This window comes from Gadus macrocephalus, chromosome 6 (assembly GCF_031168955.1).
Source record: "Gadus macrocephalus chromosome 6, ASM3116895v1".
Lineage (NCBI taxonomy): Eukaryota > Metazoa > Chordata > Actinopteri > Gadiformes > Gadidae > Gadus > Gadus macrocephalus.
In genome coordinates this window covers 15,243,275-15,251,416 of record NC_082387.1, presented here as the reverse complement: position 1 = coordinate 15,251,416, position 8,142 = coordinate 15,243,275, and positions in this window count along the sequence as shown.

Here is an 8,142-nt window from a genome sequence, read left to right as displayed (position 1 = left end):
AGGTCTTTCAAGAGGGAGCTCCCTATTGAAGACCATCTTCTGTGACCTGAGGAAGGCAACGATTAAACCTCGGGCCACCCGCGGTTGTTCCGGGCAACCATGCACGCTTGTTTACTCGTGAGAAGCATGTATGGCTAACATGGAACAGTGGCAGGACCATTTAATAACATAACTTTATCACACTCGTCAGCTTTTGGAATCCATTATACTTACGAATAGTTATGTTAGGAGTTGTAGTTGTGAATTGTTTTTTATTGAAGCATACAAGAAAACACACACACACACACACACACACACACAAACTATGTGTGTGTGTGTGTGTGTGTGCGTTCATTTGTGGGTTTCTATTCCAAGGTTAGGGCACAAACAAAGGCCCTGTATTCCTTTACGTGCGACAAACTGTTATTATATTTTTCTACTGTGAGGACACATCAATGTAGTTTTCTGTCTGCGGGTTGCGCAGTGTGCTCCTCTGTCCTCACTCTACCAACGAGCTTACACGGCCGCCAAGTGCACCATGCTGAGTCCTGTTACAACGCTCTCCATCCCCTCATCTCCTCCGTGTGCGATTAGCAGCGCTGCTCTGCCATACTAATGGACAGGAAAGAGCCGCAGACGGAAGCAAATGGGGGAGACAGAAGTGCGGTTAGAGGACAGAAGAAATGAGACAAATGTGAAATAGAAGAGAGGTTTGATATGATTGCTGGGCAGGCTGGAAGAGGGGTGAGATTGTGAGATTTAAATAGGTTTTGACATGAGAGGGCTAGGACACGCCCGCAGACACACACACACACACACACACACACACACACACACACACACACACACACACACACACACACACACACACACACACACACACACACACACACACACAGTTAAGGTGAAGATGGGAAAAGGGGATTCATGGGAAATGGGAGAAGCAGTCAGGCATCAGATCCCTCGGTGGGCAGGGGTTACCATGACAGCAGGCGGGGGGGGGGGGGGGCTGCCATGCTGCCAAACCTGCATGCCAAGGGGGCCACAAGTGTGACAGCATAACAAATAGAGCAGCGAGAGGGATCGCATGAGGGGGCGAAGAGGGCGGCGCAGACAGAGTAGGCTGATGTCATAAGGTAGGATAGAGCGAGCGGAGAGGAAATGAATCAAAGACCCGTCCGCAGGGAGGCCAGCGGTGAGGGGCACAACAAACACCAACATGATTAGTACACACACACACAGTACGTCAACAACAACAACAACATTGGTGAGCGAGGGAAACAGGTGGTACACTTATTGCAGCTCCTGCCGACGCTGGGATCGTTTTCTGCGGGCTAAATGAGAGAGAGAGAGAGAGAGCACTCCCGAGATGTGACGACTGCAGCGAGGGCCGTGTCTATGAAAGGCCTCTTTTGCACAGCAGATGAATGCTAGTGGTGTGTAAACGCTGCAGGAATCCATGTTTATGAATAATGATCAGTGATAATTCCAGCAGCAAGTTTTATAAATCATTTAACTGTCCCTCCCGGATCTCTGGCTGCGTCAGTTGGAAGGTGTGTGGAGGGGGATATAGGGGAGCTGGTTTGGCAGAGGTTGCCATGGCAACACTAATGACTGTTACCCTCTCCGTCTGCGTGTGGATCTTTCTTGCAGATAATTGCGATGTTGCAGCCCTGGTTGGCGGTGCAAATGTATCTGCGTAACCCTCGATCGTGTGTTAATTAGCTCGGTCCGAGCCTTCTCTCAATCCTCTTTATCTCTTTCTTTCTTTATCCCTTTTTTTTTCTTCTTCTCTTTTTTTCTTTACTTGTTGAGTGAAACGAATAGTCAATTAATCAATTAGTCCATCAGCATGATTAACTGATGACATCCCTTTGGACTCAGGTAACATTTGTTTGTTATTTGCAATTCTTTACGAGATTGTCGGAAACAATCTGAATGATATATCAATTATTCCAAAAGATATTTATAAAACTATCGACCAAGAAAACGATCGTTAGTTGAAGCCCTACCACAGATATTTACGGCATCATGTAAAACTGCGACCCTTGTGTCCCCTACATCTGGAAAACGGCCGCAAAAAAACCTTTGTCCTCCAAGCCTGCCAACACGTCCTGTATGCACAGAGGGGGTGCTGACAGGCAACACCCACTGCAGTCAGCCACCAGCCACGGGCCCGCCGCCTCACTCACAGATAGGTATCACCTCACTCACACCGCATGTCTCTAATGTACATTTCAGTGTAATTGAAGATTTATCTCACTCGTTTCCTTTTTTTTGGCACAACCCATCCCAGCAGCTTCATGATGGGGAGGAGATGACAGCGGAGGCCTGGTGGGTGGAGGGGCGGAGAAGCCGTAGGCTGATTACTGATTACCGTTCTACTGCTGCGTATGCTCAGGCGACCCGGCTCAAGGTAGGCTGGGTCACTATGACGATTGGGGAGGGGGGGGGGGGGGGGGGGGGTGGGGGGCTGGGGGTTTAGGGTGGTAGAGTAGGGGAAAGAGAATTGGAGAGAGATCTAGAGGAACAGGAGGAGGAGGAGGAGGAGGAGGAGGAGGAAGAGGGAGGGGGACCACTGAGACCACACCTGCGAACGAATTGCTGAGCTGGGCCTTGTAAAGCTCCCCCCCCCCCCCCCCCCCCCCCCAGACACACACACACACACAAAAACAGACAGACACACGCACACCTCTATTTGCCATTATTATTTGCCTCCAGGAGGACTGGTGGGGGGGATGGGTAACAACCAGCAAGCAGGAAATGATTATGCACTAGCTTCAACACACTGGAGAAAGGCAAGGGGAAACACAGTGAAATACACTGAAGTCCATGTAGAAGGTTGTTGAGACTGGGAATAAAGCAGTCATGAACGAGATGCACTGGAAAATATGCCTTGCAGAGAAAAAAGCGTTGATGATTATGTGTAGGTGCATATATTTTTGTGCTTTTCTGAGAATGTGTTGGTTTACGAATGCGTGCAAATAGGTGTGTGTGTTCGTTCCGCCGGGTTTAGTCTGATGATTTTACAGTCTGACTGTGTTATTGATAAGGTGTTACTGATCATTACTGAAGGTAGAACCGCAATTTATTACTGCAACCATCTAGTCTATCTATAATAATGTGCATATGCATCATGCTCACAGATATGCACCGATTGTCACGTTAAAGCAGGAATCCCTTTGAAGCCCAGTCATACAGTCGGGCAGCTAAAAAGGAAATGTCGTCAGGGGTTTTGAGTGGAAGTGGAAACTCCCCATCACCACCCTGACCCTGCTGCAGCGTGTGGTCCCATGACGGACCCTCCTTATGAACGGCTCCTAACAGCAAATCAATAATCATTAATGTTGCAGCTGTGTAATGACAATTACAACCATGGCAGTTTGGGAGCATAACGTAGAGTCCCACAAAGCATGGGGATGAATGTTTCCCTTCCAATTGATCAAGAGGAGAAGTTTGTGTGACTAATGGTCATCTGTAGACCCATTCACCGCATTCTTCTTTACTGCTGTGTGGTTTATATTAAAACAAGCAGAATAGGCAAAAAGCTCCAAGAAACCTGCTTCATGGGTTTTCTGAACTACAAATATATATATACATATAGTTATTTTGTTAAAGTTATTTTGTCAAAACACACATCATGTATATTGTACACAAGTGGTACCACAGACCAGGCACACTGGAATTAGCAGAGACCTGCTACAACTTGCTCAGCCACATTCCCCTAGAAACCATGGCAACCAAGCAGGGTATATCAAAAGTGAGCGGTGTGTTAACTTGCCTTTAAGGGTCTCCAGTGCCCACCAGTGACACACTATGAATACATTTGCCCGCACTATAGCCACTCCACATCTTTCAGATGTTGAATAGGGTCAAGCCTGCATGGCAACAATCTCCCCTTTCTTTGTAGCTTGCTGGGATCCCTCTAAGGAACCAGGAAGGCATAAAACTCAGTCATTGGCACACACACACACACACACACACACACACACAGACACACACACACTCAAACACGCTCTCACACACGTGCTCATACACGCACTCACACAGACAGAACTACAGAAAACCACTTGCACACACACACACACACACACACACACACACACACACACACACACACACACACACACACACACACACACACACACACACACACACACACACACACACACACACACACACACTCAAACAGGCCCTCACACACAGATGTGCACCCTGCCCAGCACAGCAGACACGGCCGGCAGGGCCAACTGAAGAATGTGGTGGTCTGGAGGGAATGATAGGGTGAGTGCAGCACTAAGTACTGACCTGTCTCTTAAGTGAAGACACGTATGCGCATGCACTTGCACACACTCCTACACGTTCACCTCTCTTTTCCTCTCGCTCTCTTTCACAGGCGGTCACACCCGTGTCATATAGTAGGTGCAAATGTCCATATGCACATGGACACACACATCATAAAGAGGCTATTAAGCGGGTTGTGTTCGAAGGGGTTGAATGTAGCGTTAAAATAGCGGTAGGGCAAGGCACTGGGACACTTTGGTACGGGGCAGGAGACCCGGTTTGCCGTGGATTCCAACACGGAGGGGCTTGAGTCTGAGGACAGCTGAGGGTCAGTTTACATATCTCCCTTCTCCCCCCTACGACTCGTCAATTATTCAACATCCCTTCCTGGTACACACCAATAAACACAAGACACGGCTGAGGAGAGGAGACCTGGCTGGGTGGGTGGTGTAGGGGGGTGGGGGCTCAGAGAAACCTGGGAGTTAAGAAAAAGCTGATGTGTGTCCGATGCCTCAAAGACACAATAGCGGTATAGGCTACCGTCAGTGGAGGCTCCATTATCCTCTGGAGGCATCCTATACGGAAGTATCTGATTGCACGGACACACTGCAGAGAGCACCCACACACACACCCACACACACACACACAGAAACACACACACTATACGCATGTTGGATCATTACATTCATGCAGCCACAGAGCACATACACAAACACACGTACACACACACACACACATGTACACACACACACACACACACACACACACAATATCCAGAAGTAGTCTCAGGGCAATATGGGTGATGTTGCTGTGTAAGCACTGACAGGGTAGTAGCGTCTTCAACACTGGGTCAGGCCCAGCTGCAGGGTCATCAGGCTTAACTCCTCCCACTAATTAACCCAGGAGGCCTGCCGGTATCGGCCATCTCCCTGCATTAGAGGACTCATTTGGTTCAGCTGGAGAGATGGCCATGGGCGGTGAGGCAGTGTGCAAACAAACCGGATTCTGACTCAGGAGCCGACCCAGCCCCTCTCCCATAATGGCCCCCGATGGCCCCGAGGCTGGGTGGAGATCTGTGCCACTAGGGAGCTTCCCTGCTGCCCTTTCACCCACTGCCTCCCCTCCCCCCACACCCCACCCCATACCGTCCCTTTTCTATTTCACAGGGAGAGAGAGAGAGAGAGAGAGAGAGAGAGAGAGAGAGAGAGAGAGAGAGAGAGAGAGAGAGAGAAAAAAGGCAGATCAAATTCTGTTCAATTACAGCAGGAGTTGAGGCGTGAAGCAGAGTGGTTTAAGAAAGAAAAAGCTGCGTTTACCCGTCTAATACGAACGGGCGATGAGCGGGAGGGGGACAGGAGAGGAGGACGGCAGCAGGAAAAGCGTGTTTGGGGTGGGATGTGTAAGGATAGTGGAGAAATGATGAACGGAGAAAAGAAATTCTCAAAATGGATGGTATTCAAATCCATTACAGATCAAGACAGTTAATTCCTACATGCTGAAACAACGGTTTTCTTAAAGAACATATTTTCAATTGTTATAATGCCATTCTACGATAGAATCGATGATAATATAAAAATGATACAATAAATCAATTTCTGTATATATTTATTGCATTTATGTATCTTGATTTTTGGTGCTGCAACATTGCTGAATAGCCTGTTTCTATTACAAATGGACAACGATTCCTGAAATGCAAAACAAAATATGTTGCGCCATATATTCAGAGAGCGACCATTACGCATGAAATGAGCCATTAGTTAATTGCTTCACGACAAATTATGTTCTCGGTTTTGCTATTTACAAGTAATGGCCGGTTGCTACTTTGCGGTCTGTCATACAAGAATATATATGAGCAGATCTGAGACTAGTCTTTCAGGGAATTAGCGTGTGTGATGTGATTAACAATCCGAGTCAGCCAGTGAATGATAAATAAGAAGCAAGCACTAATTTAGCCTCCACCAAAAGGGAATTATAATAATCAGAAAATAATCACAGACACACACATACACAGACAAAAACCACACACGCATACACACACACACACAGGCATGCCGAGATAAACAAATTAGTGTGAAGGGGGAGGGGATTAAGAGAGCAAATGAGTTTACTCATACACCATGACAGTGATTACTCTTCTAGACTTAATACCTTTCCCTCTCGACAAGCTACCCCCGGTGACGACGTTAATTTGTCATTATGAAGGACAATGTGAGGGCAGGGGGGGGGGGGGGGGGGCACTATGTTGGTGGTGGTGGACAGGGTTGTTGCCAATATTGTGTTTATGAAAGAGCCAACACACATAGGAGTTGTTTGTGTACAAGTAGGGAGTTGGGAGGGAGCAGTGGGCGATTCTGAGACGTCTTTCGATGGCTACGAGGGTAGTTGTCCCCACTCCAGGGCCATACAAACATAGGACGACACCGCAGGATTTTTGGGAAAACACGAAAGCGGACTTCCAAGAACCTCATAGCCGGCATAACATTTACACTGTTAGGAAGAAGTTGGATTTCACCCGTAAGAAAAACCAACGGGATCGTCGAGAGTCCATCCTCAGATGCAGATTGAATCGTGAACGAAAGACGAAGGGAACGAAATAAACGGTGGAAAAACTAAGCGCGAACAGCACCACACAAAAGAGCTCTGCCAGACTTTAACTCCCATTAAACTTTGAAATGGAGTAATGATCAAAAATGGGCATAATCATCCAAATGGAGGTCTCGGACAATAATTGTCTTAAACACAATCATCTAAAGTGTCCATCACGGAAGAGGAGAAAGGATCTGCGCGGCTGCAGGGAGTCACAGCTTACAGTACCGCTCTGCAAATGAGCTGACATTAGCATGCTCTGAAAGGAGCCGAGCCAGGGTTGAAGGGAGCAGGTGAAAATCACACTTTGAATCATTTCCCCCTCCTGGTCCCGGCCATTGTCCCCGTCCTCACACATGGCAGGGGCAGAGAGAAAGGATCCTATTATCCCAGACCAAGCCTGTTCTCTCCGTTTATCGTTTAAAGAGGTGCAAGGAGAGAGAGAGAGAGAGAGAGAGAGAGAGAGAGAGAGAGAGAGAGAGAGAGAGAGAGAGAGAGAGAGAGAGAGAGAGAGAGAGAGAGAGAGAGAGAGAGAGAGAGAGAGAGCGTTAGCTGGTGTCGGGGGGGGGGGGGGGGGGGGATATTCTGATGGTAAGCAGGGCCTCCATGGCAGCACAGGGTCTATGTGCCAGCTGAATGGGCCGTTGGTCGCTGAAGCAGCGGCAGTGCCCACCACCTGGTGAGTCCATTCTCCTCCGGCCCGCTTTCTCTCCCCGCTCTCCCTTTCACCAGCGAGAGCCCGGTTGACTCAGCAGAACAGGCTCAATTCAGGGCCCGGGCCTCATGATGAAATACAGTGAAAAGAAAGAAGGGTTAGGGTGAGAAGGGTGAGGGGGTGGGGAACGGGGTCTAGATTCATTTCTTGAAGAGGGAGAAGCAGGAGTAAAAGGGAGAGAAATGTGTGCCAGGACAGATACACAGGTAGTGTACAGTGCAGTGAAAGGGGGGGGGGGGGGTCTGTCAAAGCGCGTCCTGGGGTGCAGCTGGCGATGGGATTCAGTGGGGATTTCAATGCGGCATTGAGAAAGTTTGTCAAATTGATCCTGAACCGTCCTCGCCACGGCCCACCCACATTTAAACAAGAACCTCACGAGGACGAGAGGGAGAACGAATGCCGTTGCACAGTTTGAAGCCCGGTGCTTTCGGTTCACATGGATCTTTTCTCTGTGAACAAGGACCGAACTTTGGTTTATTGGTTCTAGTTGTTGTTTTGACCCTGTGTTCCTCGACTGCCTCGCACACACAGAATCAATTCATCCTTGGTACAGAAAAATCCAATCCACACAAAAACCA